We start from the raw sequence: 22963 nt of genomic DNA, 5'->3' as shown, positions 1-22963 counted from the left end.
TGCAGGCAGGAACCTCATCTCATCAAGACTTTGCATCTCCCTCAGCACCAGACATGGTACCCTATATATAGGCAGTTTTCCTGTAAGAGTTTTTCCTTTTAGTTAATGATCTGTAAGGGCAGCTAGTCAAGGAGACCTGAGTTCAAATCCAGCTTTAGACAGTACTTGTGTGACCCTAGACAAGTCATTTAACCCTCTCTGCCTCAGTTTCCTCATCTGTAAAATGAGCTGGAGAAGGAAATGGCAAACTAGACGAGTATCTTTGCCAAGAAAACCCCAAATGGAGTTACAGAGAGTCTGAAACAACAAATAAGCTAAGAGTGTTTTTTTATGTGCAAATGCATGGAGATGGGAGATGGATTATCTTCTGTTGAGAAACAAAAGTAGGACAGTTCAGTTGGAATGTAGACTGAAGAAGAGAAATGTTTTATAACCCTGTTAATATCTACTAAAACCCAAGTCTGACCTTGTCACCCCCCTCACCCACACTCAACAAACTCCAGTGGCTTCCTATTACCTCCAAGATTAACCATAAAATCCTCTGTTTGACTTTTAAAACCTGATTCCCCCTATCTGTCCAGTTTTCTTATACCTTCCATCCCCTCTCAGAGCCACTGGTTTACTTACTGTTCTTCAAACATAACACTCCTTCTCCCCATGCCTGGGACTCTCTCCCACTTCATCTTCAAGGAGATGGAGAGAGACACAGGGAGAGGAAAGACACAGACAGAGGAGACACAGAGATACAAAGAGACATTGAGAGAGGAGAGACACAGACAGAAAGAGCAGAGAGGAGAGAGACAGAGACAGAGAGAGACACAAAGAGAGGAGAGACAGAGTCACAAAGAGAGTGTGATGGACCCTTCAAATTTCAACTAAAATCCCTCTTTCTTCAAGAAACCTTTCTGGATCTCCCCTAATGCTAGTATCTTCCCTCTGAATCATCTTTAATTTTCTCTCTCTCTCTCTCTCTCTCTCTCTCTCTCTCTCTCTCTCTCTATATATATATATATATATATATATATATATATATATATATGTATATGTATATATATATATACGATACATATAATATGAAATACATATATACAAGATAAATACACAAGATATATATACAAAATATATACATATATATATCTTGTACATAGTTTGCATGTTATCTTCCCCATTAAGACTGTGAGTTCCTTGAAGCATTTCTTTGTATCCTTAGTACTTAGGACAGTGCCTAGCACACAGTCCATACTTAATAAATGCCAGACTTGACTTCTTATTGATCATACTATGAAAGACTTTAAATGACAAAGGGAGAGGATTGAATTTTATCCTTTTTTTGAGGCAAACAAGGTTAAATGACTTACCCAGGGTTACACAACTAGTAAGTGTCTGAGGATGAATTTGAACTCAGATCCTCCTGACTCCAGGGTTGGTGCTCTGTTTACTGCTTCACCTAGCTCCCCAGATTGCATTTTATCTTAGAGGTAATAGCTTTCCTTCCACTAAACTTTTAGGAGCTAGGACCTGTAACTAAATGCTACAGTGAACTTCCAGTAAGGAAACTCTTCCTAACCTTGTCTACAACTTAAAGTCTTAGATTTGTTGTTCAGTTGTCTTTCAGTTGTGTCTGACTCTCCACGACCCCACTTAGGGTCTTCTTGACAAAGAAGTGGTTTGCCATTTCTTTCCATAGCTCATTTTACAAATGAGGAAACTCAGGTGACTTGCCCAGGATCACACAGCTAATAAGTGTCTGAGACTGGATTTGAACGCAGGAAGATGAGTCTTCCGGACTCCAGGCCCAGTACTCTATCAATTTCACCATCTAACTGCCCCTTCATCACCATCCTCATCATTATAATACTAAGATGCTTTATTTTCTCATATAGAAAATGTCAACATAACCCACATAAATACAAACTCTTTTGGGGAGGATCTCCAATAATTTTTAAACATAAATGAGTCCTGACATCAAAAAATTTGAGAAACACTGTCTGAAAGAGTTGCCCCAGCATTGAGAAGTTGCTGTCTTACCTATGGTCACCTAGCCTGTACGAGCTAGAGATGGGCCTTGAACCCAGGTCTGTCCCAACTCCAAGGCTAATTCTCTACCATACTACCTCTCACTAGATTATGCAGTCTAAAGTTTAGTGGATCAAAAGTTTGACTGAAACTCTGCAGGCAATGGGGTTTCATCTAACAGCCAAACTGTGTAGGAGCTCATGAAAGTGGAAATGCAGCCATCGGAGGTAAGAGTCATGGTGGTGAAGTAGGAGGAAACAAGCTATGGGCTCCTAGACAAATAGTGAAGATGTCATAGACCTTTACTGCCTGCTTCTCCCACTGACCCATAGCAAGAGCAGGGAAGGGTTAAGGTCAGTGCTACAAATGGCTGGAGTAAAAAGGGTGGTACCCACTGACTGGATTGCTGTCTCCTGACCCCAGCCAGCAGGAGGAAATGAATATCCCACCGTAAACTGCAATGCTAAAACTGGATTATCACCTCACTGACTAGGAGGGGGGGGTGCTGGGAAAATCCAATCTTCTGTCATGAGCTCCTAGGACCAATCTCCTAAGAGAGAGGGATCTAGGCCACTGTTATCAATACTCTCAGACTCCAAGCAAGGTTATTTGTAAAGAGACAGTGTAGACTTGTGAAGCTGCTTTTCTTTTGCTCATAGTGTTGTGGAAAGAACTCTGAACTTGTAGGCCAGAGGACCCGAGTTAGAATCCTGAATCTTGGCTTTGCTATCGTGTGACCTTGACCAAGTCATTTAACTTTTTTTTTGCTCTTGGGTTGCTGTGCTATGAATGAGAGAGGCTAGACTAGATGATCGCTGAGAAACCTTCCAGCCCTAAATTGACGGTCCTGTGATTCTCACTCCATCTTTACGCATGAGTTCTCTGAAATGCTAGTATGGCAACTCCTTCTGTGTCCCAGTCCTTGGCTGGCATCTCTGTGGATGACCTCACTGTGCTACCAAGACAGAGGTTGAACTACTTCTTTTGTTTAAGGGTTTATTGACAACTGGAGAAAACAAAGGCAAATGAAACAGAAGCCAGGACTGCTGAATTACAGAGCCTGGGAGTCTCATAATGATGATAGCTCACATTTTTGGAGTGTTTTCCTCACAATGACCCTGTGAGGTCAGTAGGATGAGTATTAGTATTTGCACTTTACAGATGGAGAAACCTTCTAAGCTAAAATGCTCCCACTGAACTCACATCTAAGCCTGGCCCACCTAGCTGACCAGCTACTACATTTGCTTGGGAAGACAGCTTTCAATGTGTCTTCCATCCTGCTTCCTTATTCTTTTGTGATCCAGAGCTAGTAGCCTTTCTGGCCCTATCCACCAGCTTCCAGAGCTGGTACTTTCAGATTTCCATTGGTTCTTCACATTCAATAATTGACTAGCACAAACCCCAAATAACAAGGCATTGTGCTAAGTGCAGGAAATACAACAATGAAAAATAACAGTCCCTATCCGCAAGGAACTTACATTCTACCAGAGGGGGATGACAGCATGTGGCCAAATGAGCATCATAGAGGGTGTAGTGTAAGAGGGACAAAAGAGAGATCCAGCAAAGATGTTCAAGGAAAATTTCAAGAGGGAGGAAATATTTTCATCTAGGGGAATCAGAGAAGGCTTCGTAGAGGAGGTGGCACCAGAAAGGCTCCTAGGAGGAAGACAGGAATTTCAACAAGCTGAGATGAGAAGTGTTTCTATTCTGGGCATGGCAGATGGCCTTTGCTAATGGATGGAGGAGGCAGGAGAGGGCAGGATGAGACTGGGGAAAAGCTAGAAGTCAATTGGATAGGAATTTAGAGCACATGGAGAGTAGTGTAAAGATAGCCTGGAGGACCCTACATGCCAATATTTTGTTCTACAGACAAAGATGAACCACTGAATGTTTTTGAGCATGCAAGTGACCTGTGGATTAGGAAAACTGTTTTGGCAACTGGAGAAAGGTTAAAGACTGTGGACAGGCAGAAAAGTCATACAATCCTACTTGCTGCTGTAGATACACAGTGTTCCATCCCCCAGCTGTGCCTTTAGCTGGAAGATACTTCTTTCCTCCCTTCCACCTTTTGGAATCTCCGATATCCTTCAAAATTCAGCTCCAGAATCATTTTCTGCACAAAACTTTCTTTGATTCAGAACCCCCCCCCCCTCGCACCCCCAGTTTATTAGTGCCCTCTCTCCCTATGCTTGCATGTTGTTACCTGAGATGGTTAGGAGGATATAGCACTGGGCCTGGAGGCAGGAAGACCTGATTTCACATCCTGACTCAGACACTCGCTCCCAAGTCACTAAACCTCTGCCTCAGTTTCCTTAACAGTAAAATGAGAATAATAACAGCACCTAGCTCCCAAGATTGTTATGAGGATCAAAAGAGATGTTTGTAAAGCATTTAGTGCACTGCCTGGAACATAATGAGTGCTTAATAAATGTTTCCCTTTTTTCTCTTCCTATTACAAGGTTAACTCCTTGAGGACAGATACTATTTTGCATTGCCAGCGTTTAACCAAGGACTGGCCTAGAACAGATAATAAATGTTTGTTAATTGATTGACAGGGTGTGATTACAGCAGCCCAGGCAAAGAAGTGATAAGAAACTAAGCTAAGAAGGTAGTTTCATGAATGAGAAGAAGGGACTGGATGCTCAAGCCATCAAAAGAACTTGGCAACTGATTGGATCTGGGGAGGTGAGGGGAAAGGATATGACTCACATTTTGATCTGGCATGATCAGGAAGATGATGGTGCTACGGAGGGCCACTCTTAGTGTAGAACATAGTGAGTTCTATTTTGGACAAGTTGTATTTGAGGTACCAACATGACAATTAGGTGGAGATATCCAACAGGCAGTTAGTTGGAAATATGGGATTGAAGGTCAGGGAAATGAAAGAGGTGGAAATATAGATTTTTAGAACCATCTAAACAGAGAAAACGATTAACCATGGGCAAAGGTGAGTTTACCAAGGAAGAGAGTATGGGCAGACAAGAAAAAAGCTTTATGGAGAAAGTCTTAGAGGACACTCACACTTAGAAAGAAAGAGGAGGAAGAGGAAAATAGACAGAAACAAAGAACTAGAAAATCAGAAGATACCTCAGTGGCTACCATGCCCAAGACCATACCCAAAAGGCATTCCCATTACAACATATACAACAGGTGGTCATTAGCTTCAGTGAGAAGATCCCCCTCATGAGAACCCACTACTTTTTCATGCAGCCCATTCAACTTCTGAACTGACCTCTTTGAAACTTCCATCCCCTCTAGGGTCAAACAGAACAAAATCTAAACCTTTTTCCATATGACAGTTCTTAAAATGTTGACAGATAATATAATGCTCCCCTGAATCATCTCCAAGTTAAATATCTCCAGTTTCTCCAACTAGTCATCATACAAGACGGACTCAAGACTTCACCATCCTGGATACATTCCTCTGGACAATCTCTCACTAATCAGTGTCTCTCTTAAGCTATTGTACCCAGAAATGAACATGATACTCCAGATGACATCTGGCAAGGAGAAAGTACGGAGGGATTAGTGCTTCCTCATTTCTTGAAGCTATACCTCTTAATACAGCTCAAGATTAAATTAGTTTTTTTGGCTGCCTCATCTACTAAGTCCACTAAAACTCCTTACATCTTTTTTTCCAGACAAAATGACAAGGCATGACTTAGATTCCATCTTGTACTTGTAAAGCTGATTTTTTTTGTACTCAAGCGTAATACTTTACATTTATCCCTTGTGAATTTTGTCTTATTAAATTCATCCCAATGCCCTATTCCAGCATTTAACGCACAATCCATGAACTTGATTTTAAAAAATTACATATAATATATATATATCAAAAGAATTTGTTTCATTTGTAATCCTATGCATTTTATTTTATTCATAAAAAGCATTCTTCTGAGAAGGGGTCCATAGACTTGACTTCACCAAACTATCAAAGGAGTCTATGAATTAAAAACAATTAAGAACCCCCTGGCTTGGCTTGACAAGCTCTTCCTGAACCTTTGAGGAGACTAGGGAAGAGAGGTCAGCTAGGAGAACTCCTGGAAGAAATATCATAAAAGTTAAGGGATGAGACAGTGTCTAGAAGGGGATGATTAATGCTGTCAAATATCAAAGAAAGGCTCCATTTGTCATTCAGCAGAAAAAGGGTTAATTTCTTGATACAACATATCTATTTTGTTGAGTTGTATCCAACTCTTCCTGACTACATTTGGTTTGTTGTTGTTTTTTTTTTTTTGACAGAGAGATTTAATGGGGTAAGTGACTTGCCCAGGGTCACACAGTGTCTGAGGCCAGATTTGAACTCAGGAAGAGTCATCCTGACTCCTAGCCTAGCACTCTATCCACTGCCATGCCACAAAGAGCATTCTTGAAGTAAAATGGTATACAGCAAAAGGCTGGAATTGGAATCAGGACCTGAGTTCAAATCCTGTAACTATCACTTTATGCCTGTGTGATCTTGGGATCTTAAGAAAATCATTATGTATCTCTGGGTTTGTTTCCTCATTTGTAAAATGAGGTAAAAGGACCTTAAAAGTCCCAGCCAGCTCTAAATCTGTGGGATTTCACACTACTCAGCAGTTTTGAAATTGTCTTCCTTTTCTACTTATTCTTCTCTGGATAATCCTTAAAGGCCCAGTCCTGGCCTTCTGGTCTGCCTCTTCCATATTTATCCACTCTCTCTCAACATCTCCCTGTTTCAGTGCAATACTTTCAGTTGCACATAGTACAGTATAGAACAAATCCTTTTATTAAGGGGATTTGTTCTGTGAAGTTTGGATTCAGTCAAAGGACAGCACTTGAGGACCTAGAGTGCCACATGTGGCTTCAAGGCCAAAGGCTCCCCACCCTTGCAAGCCTATCTGGAGTTCTGGGTTCACCTCAAATTCAACAGGTCCCAAACATGATTGAATCTCTCTTCATCCATAAGCTACAGTTCCAGCTTCCTTATTTCTGTTGTCGACAACACTCTAGGTTCAAAACGGTATGGTCATGTATTCTATGCTCCCAATTCTATAGCCCTGCTACCGCCAAATCCTTTGAATTATCTCTCATCTCCCTCTGTTCATTCCCACTCTCAATTAAGTGGATGCCGTTGAAAGAGTGAAGTCTATAGATGAAGGACCTGGATCTAAGTCCTGGCTCTGATATTAGTAAACCACTCTTTATTAAGCATCTAGTAACTGCTAGGCATCGTAGTAGACAATGGTGACACAAAGCAGAAAAAATAAAACAAAAGAATCTCTGCCCCCAAGAAACTTACATTCTGTGGAGGAAACAACATGTATACACACATATGTATGTTCATATAAATGTAGGTACCAGAGATGTACAAAGTTGAGTTGGACATAACTGAATGAGTAAACAACAAATTTCAGGGGAGGAGGTATGAGAAGGTCTCATGTAGAAGATGGCCCTTTGTCTGAGTCTAGAAGAAAGTAAGGATTCTGAGGTAGAATTGAGGAGAGAGAGCATCCAGACACGGGGGATACAGCTATTCAAAGAATGCTGTGCCAATATTTTGTGATCGTAAGACCTTGGACAAGTCACTCACCACTCAGTTTCCACATCTGTAAAATGAGTATAATGATATTTATAAGACCTCAGAGGGCTGTTGGCTGGAAAGAACTTTTTAAACTATAAAATGTTTTATAAAAGTGAATTATTACTATCCCCTCACATTTGTGTAACTAACCATCGTCTATTGGTCTCTTGGCCTCCATTTAATCTCTTTCCTCCACCAATCCATCTTGCACACCTTTGGTAGATTATCTGTCTACTTAAAATACCATTCCCCACTGATATCTGGCCAAACTAGAATTCAGCCTGGCACTTGAGGCTCTCTAGGATCTGGCCCCAGTTTCCCTTCTCCAATCTGACCTGCTAATGTATATATGCTTCCACTCTTGCCAGGCCAGGCTCTTTGTCCTTTTCCCTACCTGCCTCCAATCCGGTGCCCACCTGAAATGACCCTCACTCTCCTATCTGAATCCTGCCCATCTTTTAGGACAGTTCAAACCCCACCCCAGAGGATCATAGGAATTAGAAATGAAGGGAACCTCGGAGAACAATGAGCTCAAATTTCTCATTTTATAGAAGCCCAAAGGTCACACACAACTGGGATTCAAACATGGCTTTGCACAGTGACTGGTCCATAGTAGGTGCTTAATAAACAGGTGTTGACTTGACTTGAATTCAGGTCCCCTAACTCTAAATCCAGTGCTCTTTTCAATGAATTACCCTGTTGTTCTCTGTGAAACCTTTCCTGAATTCTGCAGCCCCCAACATTCCTTCCTTTCTCTGAATTTTCTGGCACTGATCATTAATACTAGAACTGATCATTTAATTGAAAACTGTCTTTTTCTCTCTTGTTGTTTGATTTGTGTGAGTGTGGTTCCACAGCCAGACCGGAAGCCATTTGGGGGCAATATCGTATTTCTCTGGTGCTTCTCATCGTGCCTAGCAAGCACCACACTGGACACACTGAAGGTGCCCAGTGAATACACTATCTTCAGGGACTTAGCCCATGGCCAAATACACACTAACAACACCCTTGGCACAGCCCCCAAGGGCTCACACAGCTAAAAGTTCCTCCCACTGCCCACAAATATCCTCTTCTCAAACATCCCTCTGGTGTTCAAGACCAGATGGCAATTCTCCAGCCCAGTCAGGCTCCCTCAGCCTTGCCCTCTCCTCAGAGTCACTGAGGCTATGTCACAGGGGGGGAGGGGGAGGGAGGGAGAGACAGACAGAGAGAGAGAGAGAGGGAGAGAGGGAGAGAAGGAGAGACAGAGAGACAGAGACTCAGAGAGAGACAGAGAGAGAGAGAGGGAAAGGGAGAGAGAGAGAGAGAGAGAGAAAGAGAGAGAGAGAGAGAGAGAGAGAGAAGGTGGGTAGGTGTGTGCCAGGCACTCTAACTCTGATCATTCATAATGACTCCCCTGGCCCAGACCCAGGCCAGGGCCAGGCACCAGATGTAGCTGGCAAAGGAAGCCCAACCCTGGGTTGTTTCTCCATTCTTCCCCATCAGAACCCGCTCCTGGCCTCTGGCATGATACACCTTCTTCCTTCAGGCTTCCCCTATGCTCCTGGCCAGATGCATATTGGCCCATAGTTCCCCTTTCCCCTTCAACTCCACCCCCACCCCCACACACACCATCACCACCATCACGAGGTGGGCAGGACTGAGGGCTGTGAATGCTGGGAAGGGGTGGATCCTGGAACATTACTGAAGGAGTCTAGGACCTCAGATTTAGTGTCATTGTGACATCACAGAATTTCAGAGAAGGAAGTTTCCTTCTCCCAGAGCCTAAGCAGGGTGCCAGGGGATGGGGAAAAGTCTAGATAAAAGGAAAAAAAAACAATAAAAGAAAGGAAAGAGGAGATATCTTCATAGGGAAATACACAATGAAATTTACATCTTTGGACATGGCCACTGTGGGCATGTGTTTTGTTTGACAGATTATTTGCCACAAGGGAGGGTTCATTTGTTGGGGAGGTGAGGTTTGGAAAGGATAGAGGACTAGCGATAATGATTTTTAAAACAGTAGAAATAAAAAGAGAAGAGGACCATTGACACACACACAAGAAACTATGAGAAGAAAATTCAGAGGGAGGCACATAATCATATCAGTTGTAAAAATAACATGTTGTATTTAGTCTATAAAAAAAGAGATCTGCTGTTTCATGTACAGTCTTCTTTTTGAGTTCTCTTGCATATGGAAGTATTTGTATTTGTTAGTGTTGATCAAGTTCAGAATAATGAAAAACAAAAACTTTTTTAAAATAGAGGAGAAGAAAGGGAAGTGAGAGCAAAGGTGGAGAAGGAGGAAAGAGGGAAAAGACCAAGATGGATATGGAAGAGAGAGAATGTTTCCATCTGCAACAAAGATGGCAGAGTTGGCTAAGAGGGCTGAATGACCAATAGCCAGTGTGTCCCCATATCACTGGCTGCTTCTCATTCCTCTCCCCTCCCCTCCTCCCACTGCACCTTGAATCTCTGGCACCCCTGAAAAGTCCTGTCTTGTTCCTTTTTGGCAAGAGGAAACAGAAGTGTCCCCAGGGCATGACTTACTCAAGGCCGGAACATTGCCCTAAGGGTAAGGGGGGGTGGTGTTATCCACAATTTCCAGGGGCCCAGCCCTAGGTGTGGGTGTGGGTGTGATGCCCAGGAGTGAATACTTAAAACAGCCAGAGGACCCACATTCAAGGTCATTACCCTGCCACCATCCTCCAAAGTAGTGGCCCAATGTTTACAGCTGTGCCAGTATCCCCTGGCACCAGCTCTGGCAAGGCAACTCCCAACCTTTGACTGAACGCCTATAAAGACATCAATGCATTTTCAACAGTTCAAATTGCTCTGTAAATGCAACGTGTTAGTATAATTACTCCTGTATCGTTTCAAAAGTGTCACCTTGTTCTGCCTCCAAAAGATACCGCTAGGCATGTGTGCAGCTCAAAAATGAGAAGTCCCTGAGATTCTCCACAGACAGATCCTCAGGGAGAGAAGTTGGGCTTTTTGTCTCTCAACCTTTTTTCCCTATAGTTGCTAACTATACTCACCCTCTCCCTTGACCTTCTGCCCTCCTCCCCAAAGACAGAGTAGAACTATAGATGCTGCAAGGACACTGGATCCAACTTTTGGTATTCAAGTCTTTTTGCTTTTCTGAGCCTTTCTATTAAATGAGGCATAGAAGTGGTGTGATACTGTTGGGAAGAACTTGGGTCACAAGATCAGGGCCCAAAACAACTCTGACACCTGGTACCTGAGTAACCATGAGCCAGTCACTTCATTTCCCTGGGCCTCAGTTACTTCATCTATAAAATGAGGGACTGAATCACCTCTGAGATCCCTTCCAACTCTAAGAGCTATGATACTATGTTCCCTAAAGTTTTCTTCCAGTTCTAAATGCTATATCATATGATGTCCCACAGGATGGAGTTGTTTGGTGAGTAGGGAGCAGGATAAGACTTTTGGATCTGAAAACGTAGTTCCCACTCAAGAGAGATGAAACTGGCTTCTGCCCCAAGCACTTATGAGAATGAAGACAGATTCATTCAGAGAGGGTTAAGGGGCCTAGGACCCTCAGGGTAGAGAACAAAGCTTCTTTAGAAACTGGGCCAGTCCCTTGGAGGGTTCCCTAATTTCTCACTGGGCTTCAGTCACTTGCCTTTTCATTGCTTCAGGTTCACAAAAGGAGAGTAGGGGATACCTGACCCCTGGAAAGCCCAAGATCAGGCAAGCTGGGAAGACTGATATATCCAGTCTCATTCTATCTGGTAATCACATAGAGTGTACATCTGAGAACAGCTTTGAGAGTTCAAAAAATACTTCCTAATGTACAAGTGGGTTTGGGAGATCTTAAGGTGCCCCAAAATCTTTGTAGAGGTCTTAAGAGTTTTACTTCTGATGTAGAACCAAACAGGCAAAATTATTTCATTTATATTGAATTCTTAAATCGTTATTCAGTCCCTACTACGTGTACAGCAAAGCAGGGCTCCCTGTTCCCACTATTCCTGAGCTGAGAATGCCCTTCACCTTCAACCCAAGTAGGTCACAGAGGTGGCCAAGGACTCCTGACCCCAACAGTTTGTATTCACTGTCACAGGCAACAGCTGCAGAGGAAGCCAGTAAGAGACCAATATGGAAGTCTGACATCCATCCTCACTTCTCCTCCCTTTGGCCCAAGTTCCATGTTGGTCTCAGGAGATTCCCACAGCACCAACACTGTATGGATATATTTCTGCTCCGGGCCTCTGATGCAGGATGCCAGAAAAGGGAGACTGGGAACAGATAAGGAAGAACTCATGTCTTACCTAAACTTTGTAACTCTCTAGGCTTTTAGTACTGAGTAGGTGCTTATAATAAGTGTTGAATAGAAAACAACTCTTGGACGGCTACCCTACAGTCTGGAAGCCTTCTGTGTTCTCCCATTCCCAGGTCTGAGCCCTGACCAGTACCTTCTAGAACACTCCAGGTAGACATCTTTCTCCTCTCCTCGAGTGCCGCCCCCCCCCCCCCCCCCCCCGCCCCAGGTAGACACCTTCCCCCTTCTCTCTTCGAGTTCCCGCCCTCCCCCCAATCAGGCCTTTTCCCTTAGACTTAACCCAAACCAGCAGAAGGATTGCCAGGGAAGACAACCCACATACACACACATACCCACAAGCTTGGCCGCCCCCCTTTCCTACTAACTCCAACGAGAGAGCGAGGCCCGGAATAAACTAAGAGAAGTATGTGAACAGGGTGGGGATTGGGGTCGTCTCCCCTAGCAGAAGAAGGAAACTGAGGGAATGCCTTCACTCACAAATATTCTAGAGGGAGGGGAGAAAGGTCGAGGAGCTTTCCTCAGAAGAAAACAGAAGGCATTGAAGTTTCTAAGTGTGAAACCTCAACCCTCCCACCCCACCTCCACCAGTAGCTCAGAAAAGTAAGCAACAGCCTAGCCTCCAGTTCCCCAACCTGTCCAGAGAGGCCACAGCCCTACTCCAGACTCCAGTCTGAGTCAAAGCACCGAGATACAGCCACCGGCGGCGCCTTATTGGAGTGGACACGTCGGGTCAGGAAGCAATGTAACGTGATCAGTTGCCCATCATGTTCACTTAGGTAAATGAAGGAAGGGCTGGAGAGAGTGGCCCGGACTAGGGTGCCTTCACTTCTCGCCTGTCCTAGCAAGAGGGGGTGGGGTGGGGTGGAAGACGGGAGGGGAAGAGGAGGGTCTGAAACTGATGGTTCATGTTCTGGGGAATGACTCCTTTTCGAAGAGGCGGAGGCTGGAGCCCGGCAAGGCGCCGCTCTGTTTGCCTCTGTAGGAGGCAGGATGCACAAATCGTTCGCGTGCTCGCCCCTTGCAGGAGGCTGAGGCCAATTTCCACTTGGTGTGGGTGAATTCTCTTTCAGGAGATTAAGAGGCAGGCAGTAGCAGCTAACCCAAGATTCACCTTAGAGAAGGGATGGGGGAGGGATGGGAGGCGAGAGAGCAGAAGACATTTTTTCACCTCCTTTTCTCTCTCCCCCATCCCCATCCCTCTCTACTGAAAACATTTTTGGTTTGATATGTATATATTTGTATGTGCTCTTAATCATAGAGAAGCCTCCAAAAAATAAGATAAAAATGTTACACTCGGAGCAGTTTTCTCTCCCTCAACCCCATCTGGATTCCTGCTCATTGGGAAGGTTGCAGGGTGGTTTGGGGGGATGTGGGACTAGGGATAGTTCTTTGCAGAGGGAGCTAAGGCTAGGTAGTCTGATGAGAATCACCCCTTAGTCCGAGGTCCCCCATAGCAGCTGCCCACGTTTAGGCAGGAGGGACTATGGAATAGTGGGAAAATTGCTATTAACCGAGTATCAGGAGCCCTGGAATCTGCTCTCAATCATCTGTAGCACCCTCAGCTAGTTACTGAACCTCTCCGGCCTTGGTCCTCTCCATAACGTTCGGGATTTAGATTGGATGTTCTCAGGTCTGTCACAGCTCTGACATTCCCTGTTCTCCTTCCTTTCATTCCCAATAGTCTATGATTTTACCTTTGTTGCTGTGAGGACTAATGCTATCCAGGGAATAATGGCCTTCCCTGCCCCCAAAAAAGATTTCGTTTTGGTCCTATCCTATATAACAAACTGGCAAATTGGCCCCAAAACAGTAGACCTTCGCATCAGGAAAATCTGATTTCAAGTCCTCTTCTGAAACGTACTGGTCATATGACTTTGGACAAGTCACTTAACCTCTCACTACTCCAGGCAACTTTATTAAGATGAGTTGCAGAGCAAAGGCTACTTTGCATTGGTAGAATTTTCACTGGGGGAATTACCTATTACCAATAAAAGCACAGGCCATTTTCTCTCCTCTCTCCAAAAAAAAAACCAAAACAAAAACAAAAAAAATTGGGAAAGCAGTTTCCCCTCTCTAGGCCTCAGTTTTCTGCTCCCTAAAGATGGGATTTCTCTAGGTTGTCTCTATTTTCCCTGCTAGCTTTAACATTCTTATGAGTACAGACATGGCATTAGACTAAGGAGTCTGTGAATTTAGCTAAGACTCAGACAGTGGATGGTGTTTCGGCTGAAACAAAGTGGATGAAATATTCTCTTTCCAAGTGTTGTATGCTCCATAATTAAGGCTGACTTCTTAAAAAAAAAATACAATTCACCAGAGGAGTTGTCAGGGTGTTAATTGGAGGCAGAGGGAAAAAAATTAAGATTTTTTTTTTTACTACATCAGAACTTATTATGAGATGATACTATTCAAGTGATACAGCTGAATTTGTGTGTTCAACAGACGAGAAGCTAGGCGTTCTCAAGTCACTCAGGTTGTCATGAAAGAATGGGCCATCTCTGAAAGGTAGAGAGGAGAGGGGGCAGAATAGAGGCAGATCTAGGGTGAAATGTGTGGTTCCGGTTTTCAGGGGGAGGGGGACAGGTTGTATTGAACGCCGCAAAATCACACACACACACACACACACACACACACACACACACACACACACACACACACACACACACACACTTTAGCCACATCTTCCCAAACCTCCTACAGAGAAGGAAGGGCAGGAATGGGTGTGGGGGAGAGACACCTATTTGCAAAATTACAAAGTTTCCCACCAGAGCCCAGGACGAAGGTTACAATCTCAAACTTGCCGGGGAGAGAGAGGCAAAGAGACGCTGAACATCAGTGACAAACATAGAAATCGAGGCAAAATAGAAAAGCACCAGTCAGCATTTCTCTAGATCACTCACAAAAAAAAAAAAAAAATACCCACACCACCACCACCACCCATGTTCCCTGCACAACCTCGTCCCTATTCTAGGCTGGGGAGGATTATTTTTAGGGATCTTAAGGGAGCCAACACCCCCAACGTCAGAGCCCTGGGATCAGGCAGGAGCTGCCGGGCTGAGCTGGGGGGTCGAGGACGTCTAGGGAAGGGGGGGTAGCTTAGTTGTCGCACGAATTCCTTATTCCCCCCACCGCCCCCCAACCAAAGCTTTTAAAGAACACACTTCAAGAGCTAAATCACGCTTGGCAGTCCCTGGAAGGAGGCCGATGAGTGAGGCAGCCGGCCTCGTCCCGGGCTCAGTAGGGCTGGGCAGATGTCTCCGTGTCTGTCCATGTTTCGGTGACCCCTCCTTCCCGCCCGGCCCCCCGCAGCCCCCACTGCGGGCGATCTGGGAGGGGGGTCAGGCCCGCCACTGCTCCTTACCTCGCCGCGGCCGGAGCCCCCGTGGAGCCCGGTCTCCTGACGCCGGCGCTCCCTCCAGTTAGCTGCTCGGGGAATCCAGCCAGTCGCTCCTCTTCCCCGGAACACGCCCGCGGCTGCCGCTGCCGCTGTCTCCGCTGCCGCTGGGGCCGGGACTGGGGCTGCATCTCCGGCTCAGGTGCGAATCCAATCCCTCCATGCTGAAGAGCAGAGCCAGCCCCCCACCCACCCCCACCCCAGCCCAGGGGCGTCCTCCTGCCTCCTCTTCTCTCCCCCACCCCAGCAGAAAATATATATATATATGTATATACAGTATAGGTGATCAGTCTAGGGGGAGAGGGCGATTGAAATAAATAAATGCTTGAATTCTGTGGGTTAAAAAAGTCACCCTCCGAACCCTAGCGAATCCAGAGGCGAGGAGAGCTGGCCCGGAGCCTCCGGTCTCCCTCAAGAGCCTTCACCCTCCAGGGGGCTTCTTCTGATGCACGGAGCGCCCATCCTGGACGGAGTTTCAGAGTACGGCTTTCTTGGGTGGACCCGGCTCTCTCAGCCTGGGTTGGACGCCTGGATCCTTCCCTGACTCGTGCTATTGGCAGCGACCTGGCCCCTCTGCGCTCCTCTCGCTCGCTCTCTCGGTGTCTCAGTGCGAGGTCCCCCCCACCCCCCTACCTCCCCGCCTATTGGTTTTCTTGCTATCTGATCCTGAGTGAGTGCGGCTACAGCTCAGCTCAGCTTTAATGTTCTCCCATCCAGCTCCAACCTCTCTCTCTCTCTCTCTCTCTCTCTCTCTCTCTCTCTCTCTCTCTCTCTCTCTCTCTCTCTCTCTCTCTCTCTCTCTCTCTCTCTCTCTCTCTCTCTCTCTCTCTCTCTCTCTCTCTCTCCCTCCCTCCCTCCCTCTCTCCTCCCCCCCCCCCTCGTCCCTACGTTATTTATTTATTTTTGAAAGCAATGGAACACCAGCACCCAGGGAGGCAGACTCGGGCTCCCACCAGTCTTCACTCCCTCTTACCGTTTCAGTTCATGAACAGCAACTACTCTAACTCTTCCCTGAAAACACACCAGGCATGGGCTACAGGAGCCCTCCCTCCTCCCACCCTCGGCTCTATAGCTGGACTGCTCTATTTTTTAGGGTTCTCCCACTCCATCCTTCCCTTCACTGCCTTCCCTTGAGGCCCCCTCCAACACACATATACATGTTTGTCCTCTTTCTCTTTGGAGATGGCTCTCCCTCTCTTTCCTACCCTTTTTTCTCCTCTCCTCTCATTTTGCATTTGTCTGCTTGGCTATCCCTTTCTCTTTTCCTCCAAGTCCAACTGCTTCTACACTCCCTACCTGCTATACACACCTATCCACACTTTCCCTCAAACCTCCTCTCCCTCCTCCTCCTCAACTCACTTTCCCCTTTCTTTCTTGTTGTCCCACATACACCAGGCCCTTTGACCAGGTCCTTTCTCTCCATCCCCTCCCCAGAGTCCCTCTCTGGGAGTCCATGCGGTATCACCAGAGGCTGCCTTGTCCCCACATGCCCCTACTTCTGCCAGGCAGCTCAGGGCCCATTGTCTGTCTTCTTCAGATCTTTCCCCCTGCCTCCTGGGGGCTGGCGCTCCAGAGTGAAGGAGTTCAGCTCTTTTATCCACCTTTTCCTCAGCCCCAACTGGCCTCCCTGTCTTTTTAAAAAAATACACATACATTCTCATGGACTGCTGACTGTTCCTCTAACCACTTCCCTGCTCAAGGAAAATACAGTAGTCATTTCTAGGCTGTGTTCTTTTTCACATCTAGCCATGGTTATCATACACAGACAGCACACACATAGGTATATACATATATTTCCTCCTCTGAGATTGCCCATTGTCAAGTTCACTCTTTTACTTTGATGTTAAATATAATTATGTGGCCGAGAAACATGGAAATTGACTACAAGACTGTAACCGATTAGGACGGAGATCTGGCTGAAGCCCAGAGCCTGGAAGAGAGGCATCTGGGAGGTAGGGGGAGGAAAGGAAAAAAAAAAAAAGCCAAGAAACCGACACTATGAAACTGGTTTCACTGCAAACCCTTTTCTATTTCTTCCTCCTTCTATCCCTTCTCACCCACCAGCCCCTTGCTAGGCCAAACTGTGGCTCCTGGAGGCTCTTAAATGCTCTTAAAGCCAGGATGTTGTCCAGATGAGTTGGCATCGATTGGCTCCGCAGACTTTCCCCTTCTATAAGGGGTATTGACATGCTTTGCACTGATGTTGGGGGCAAAGGGGGTGGAAGAAGCCAAGATGCAGAGCCAGTGGCCCACAGAAGGGTTAAAGCCTCAGAGGTTCCCTCCCTCCTTCTCGTCTGGCCTAACTCTAATGCCCCCATGTGATGTGTATACACACACAGAAATCAAATATATACAGTGTGTGCATATAGTATGTTGACATATTTGTATTTATGTATATATGATGAGCCTATGGATCCATGTACATCTATATGCTCACATATATACAGGCACATGTATGTTGCATGCACTTGTACACATTAGTTCATGCATGTACATGTGTGTACACATGTATTTCTAAGGTTACCATTTGGGAAGAAAAAACCTCTTAGGGGAGGTGGGTCTGGTGCTGGGAGTGGGGGTGGGGAACAAAATCTATTTCTTTCCCTTTGGCCTAACCCTAATAAGTATTTTTCAATTGATTGAGATCAACACTATGGTCCTCTCTCAGGGGACATGTCTCTGGGGAGGAGGGTGGGGCACAAGGATCTTTTCCGTCTTCTCCCTCACCATGATTGGCAAGGGAAATGACTCATAATGTGAACCTCAGGGATCCAGCCTTGTGCCTGAGCCAAAGGGGTCAGAGGTTTCATTGCTAAATGAACTGCAACAAGGTGGGCTCCAGGTAGGCCCAGAGGTTAGTAATTTTCTTTCTGCCCTGAGTAGGGAGCTAGAGCAGGAAGCCAGGAACACACTGATTTTGCGGCACCTTACCCAGAGCTGAAACACAGAACTGGATTAGACAGGTCCCACAGCTGCATGTGGAACATAGCAGCTGCTCCATGTTGACTGCTTAAAAGCCTCTGAGAGGAGAAAAAAGTATTGGGCCTCTCCTGAAGTACACAGGATTCAAATTAGACATCAGTAAGAACTTCCAGACCATTTCAGGCCCTGAAATGGGTAACTGAAGGAAGGAATGGCAGGTAAGTGGGTAGCAAGAGGCATAGAATCCAACAACCAGGAAAGAAATCCTCATTAGTCTACAATGATGGTTTCTTGGTTAGTGGTTCTTGAACCGCCAAGGGGTTTGTGCTTTAACAGCACCTTAAACAGTAAGTAATTGTAGAGAATGTGGGGCTTTCTCCAGTCATCCTGATCTATGCCATGCCACAGGATCCAGATGATTCCAGAGGAGATAGTGAGGCTGGTGACTTTGCACAGCTCTGCCTCACTTAAATCCAATTCACTTGCAAGTCCTGGTATCACTTCCCTGGTGTTATGGTCCTCTTAGAAAACAAAGGACAAGCACCAACTACAATTGCAGAGAATATTTTTAGTAGAATGTTAAATTATGCTGGGAGTTCACATTACTTTTTGTGTTGTTGTTGAAAGGGCTTCATATGTGTTTCCAACGTTTCAATTTGGGAGAGAAAAAATCTGTTAGGGGATGTGGGTCTGGGTGCTACAAACAAAAAATATTGAGTCTGAGGGGCAGCATGGTCTAGTCGTTGTTGGAGTCAGGAAGGCCAGGGTCCAAATCCTATCTTGAATACTTACCTGAGTTAGCACAAGCATGATCACTTTATCTTTTCTGTGCCTCAGTTTTTTTTTCCATCTTTAAAATGGGGATAAAACTTGTGTCTCCCTCACAAAGTTGTTGTAGAGCTCAAATGAGATAACTTGTTAATTGCTCTATGACCCTTATAGTAATATATAAATATGAATTGTCGATTATTATGGAATATAGTAGGTGAGGGGGTGGGTCTTGCCCCAAGGATGGTGGTGTCTCCCAAAGTATATGCCAGTTTTAGGATTTCAGTCAGTCAACAAGCACCTGTTAAGCCTTTACTATGTGCTAGGCAAGGTGCAAAGGTCTGAGAATACTGAGAATGGCAAAAATAGCCCAATAATGATGTATATACAAGATATATACATCTCAGAAGGACAGCATTAGCATTGGGGAAGACTGGACCTCAATGAAACTAGAAGGGAAGGAAATGAACATTCAAGCACAGAAGACAATGAAGGCAAAGGCATGGAACAGAGGCGAGGGCGCTTGAGAAATTACAAGTAACCTGTGAAACTGGAATTCTGAGCCCATAGAAGGGAAGAATATATAAAGGCACCATTAAAAAAGGTTTTAATGCCCAATGGGGAACTTTAAATTTAAGCTGGGATTTAATAGGGATGCATTGGAGCTCCTTGGCGGTGGGCAGCATGGTCAGAGCTACACTTTGGAAAAATCACTTTGGTGCCTGATGGAGGATGACTTGAGGCAAAGAGAGAAGTTAAATGGCTATTGCCATAGCCCAGAGGAGAGGTGATAAAGGCCTGAACTTGGGTGGTAGCTGGGTGAGTAGAAAGAAGGGGACCTAGATGAGATATATCGTTAAGACAGAGAGGACAAGATTTGGCAATGGGTTGGATATGTGGGTTGTTTATGGGCAAAGAATCAAGAGTGGTGCCGAGGCTATGAACCTGGGTAGCTGGAATGACCATGGTGCCCTTGACGGTGATAGGAACGTTAAAGGGCAGGGTTTTTTTAGGTAGAAAATAATGAGTTCTCTTTTGAATATGAGTTTGAGATGCCTATAGGGCATCCAGTTTGAGGTGTCCAAGAGGGAGTTAGAGATGTGACTAGATAGAGATCAGGGGTGGGGAACCTGCAGCCTCAAGGCCATGTGTGGCCCTCTAGGTCCTCAAGTGTGGCTCTTTGACTGAATCCATACTTCACAGAACAAATCCCCTTAATAAAAGGATTTGTTCTGTAAAACTTAGACTCAGTCCAAAGGCCTCACCCAAGGATCTAGAAGGCCACATGTGACCTCAAGGTTGTAGGTTCCCCACCCCTGGCACTAAATAAATAGATCTGAGAGTCATCTGAATAAATGACAATTGAACCCATTGGAACTGAGGAGAGAACCTTCCACAGTCTACTCCAGCATCTGCACCCATAGAATAAAGATCAGCTAGTCAAATCCCTTTATTTTACAGATGAAGATGTTAAGGAGAGGGGAAGTGATTTGTCCGAGGACTTCCATTCCAATAATCTTTCTGTGACCCAATGAGGGGTCTTTCTCCCTCATTCTTCCTCCTTCTGCTTTCTTTTTTTTTACTTTCTGGCTCTGAAATTAAAGAACCTTCAAATACCTCAAAGTACTTCAGATCTCACTTCTAGCACTTACTACAGCATGAACGCAGTGAGTCATCCAGGATAATCATTTACAGTTCCTTGGGCCTTAGTATAAAATGGCAGAGTTAAACTAGATGGCCCATGGAAGGTCTCATCCAGCTCTCCAATATATGATTCTATGATCCTGTTTCTTAGCCTACGGGGCCCCTTCTGCTTGGCATCACTGCAGCCCTACAACCCCTACTACTCCACTGTCTCCTCTGCCACAATGAGTAAAGGTATTGACTGAGATAATCCTTCCTCACACCAGAGACTTAAGATATCATCTTATCCAACCTCATTATTTTACAGAAGTGGAAACTGAGGCCCAGAGGAAGAATATGAGTTGCTCAAAGTCACAAAGCAAGTTGTCAGTAAGGTCAAGAACCTGAGTCTCTTGGTTTCCCATATAGTGTTCTTTTCGATACATACACACACTGCCTTTCCCAGGGCTTCTAACGCCTTCTCTTCCCCCTCCTATCCCCTACACCAAAGAATTACAAGTTTTCCTGACCTGGCTTATAATAGTACAAAGCAGTCTTCCTACCAGAGCAGGAAGAGCCTGGAGGACTGCTGGGCTGTTTCTCACTACTCTGGCTCTCTGCAGTTTCAGTAATAACCCTAAAGTCCCACCCCAGTCTGAAGAACCAGCTCAAGAAAGGACAGAATATTGGCTTGGCCAGTTTGGGGGTTTTTGTTTTGTTTTGTTTTATTCCTCTACCATTTCCAAATTCTGGAGCTACTGTACGGAAAAATATCCCAGGGGAAGAAAGTTGAATGGGGGGATGGGTGAAGAACCAAGCTCAACTCTTTGTCTTTCTTCCCACTGGGCCAAGACTGGACTGCTCTCCTTTTCCTCTCTTCTCTTCTCCACCAATTCAAATCCTTTCCTTCCTTCAGATTCTAACTTGAAGCTCCACCTATTCCTGGAAGCCTTCCTAGCCTTCAAGGGTTCTCTTGCTTCTTAGAACTCCCAGAACACGGTCTATAGCCATTCCTATTGACAATTCATCATCTGAGACCTTCTGTTGTCAGCTAACCATCTCTGTTCCTTGAGCAAACATTGATCAGACTCTACTTTGAATTTTGTGGTCCAGCCAGAACAGCCTTCTTGGACTTTGTTCCTCACGCACAGAACTCTGGCTCTCATCTCATCTTAGATTCTCATGTTTCCTTCAAAACTCTGTGTAAGCACCACTTTCTCCATGAAGCCTTTTCTAATTCCCCTACAAATTATCTCATATTTTTAAAAAGATATTTTTGGTAGCATGGGCTAATGGACAGTCTCAGAGTCAGGAAGACCTGGGTTCAAGTTTGACCTCTAACACATAATGGCTTTGAAAACCTGGGCAAGTCACTTAATATCTTAGTGCTCTGGGCAACTCTCTAGGACTATAAATTGCAGAGAAGATGCTACCCTGCATTGGTAGTGGGAATTTCTTTATCTGAGAATTTCCTATGCCAATGAAACAAAACGTGCAATCCCCAGTCCCTCTATTTTGCGCTCATGTGCACTTGCACAGAAACACACACACATACATGCAATATATGTCATAAACAACATATGATAAATGTAACAAACTATATACTGTATATGATACATATGTAATATAGGTGTAAAATATATATGCAACAAGTGATGTAATACATAATATATGGAATAAACTATACACTATATATGATATGAATGTAATAAGCTATATATATGTATATATACTGCATATGTAACAGCTGGCATTTATGTACTAGTGATAGCGGTTTACAGTCTTCAGAGCACTTTATGTGTATTTACTCATTTGATCCTCACAATAACCCTGCAAGGTATATGCCGTTATTATCCCCATTTTACAGATGAGAAGACTGAGGCAGAGAGAGGTTAAATAACTTGCCCAGAGACACGCAGCTATTGAGTCTGAAATAGGATTCAAGCTCAGGTCTTCCTAACTCCAAGGCTTGCACTCTATCCACTGTGAGCTGTTCTCTACAGAGACAATGTATATATAGATACAGAACTGTAGGTAGATAGATAGATAGATAGATAGACAGGCAGACAGGCAGACAGACAGACAGACAGATAGATGATAGATAGATAGATAGATAGATAGATAGATAGATAGATAGGCAGGCAGACAGACAGATAGATGATAGATAGATAGATAGATAGATAGATAGATAGATAGGCAGACAGGCAGACAGGCAGACAGACAGACAGACAGATAGATGATAGATAAATAGATAGATAGGCAGGCAGGCAGACAGACAGACAGACAAACAGATAGATAGATGGATAGATAGACAGACAGGCAGATAGATAGACAGACAGACAGACAGACAGATAGATAGATAGATAGACAGACAGACAGACAAACAGATAGATAGATAGATAGATAGATAGAT

At 44.8% G+C, this 22963-nt stretch overlaps 1 protein-coding gene across 2 annotated transcripts in view; it reads right to left on the bottom strand.

Annotated features, from left to right (window-relative positions):
* LOC140497074 (ATP-sensitive inward rectifier potassium channel 12) overlaps nt 1-15946 on the bottom strand; it is a 131200-nt gene extending 115254 nt beyond the window's left edge. For both annotated transcript variants that reach the window (XM_072597620.1, XM_072597619.1), the window contains exon 1: nt 15205-15946. The gene's annotated coding sequence lies outside the window, so the exon portion shown is untranslated. The remainder of the gene's footprint in view (nt 1-15204) is intronic.
* Nucleotides 15947-22963: the final 7017 nt, after the last annotated feature.

The sequence above is a fragment of the Notamacropus eugenii genome, chromosome 3, assembly GCF_028372415.1.
Source record: "Notamacropus eugenii isolate mMacEug1 chromosome 3, mMacEug1.pri_v2, whole genome shotgun sequence".
Classification (NCBI taxonomy): Eukaryota; Metazoa; Chordata; class Mammalia; order Diprotodontia; family Macropodidae; genus Notamacropus; species Notamacropus eugenii.
The sequence above is the reverse complement of the archived record's forward strand: the minus strand, read 5'-3'. Positions and strand labels throughout refer to the sequence as shown.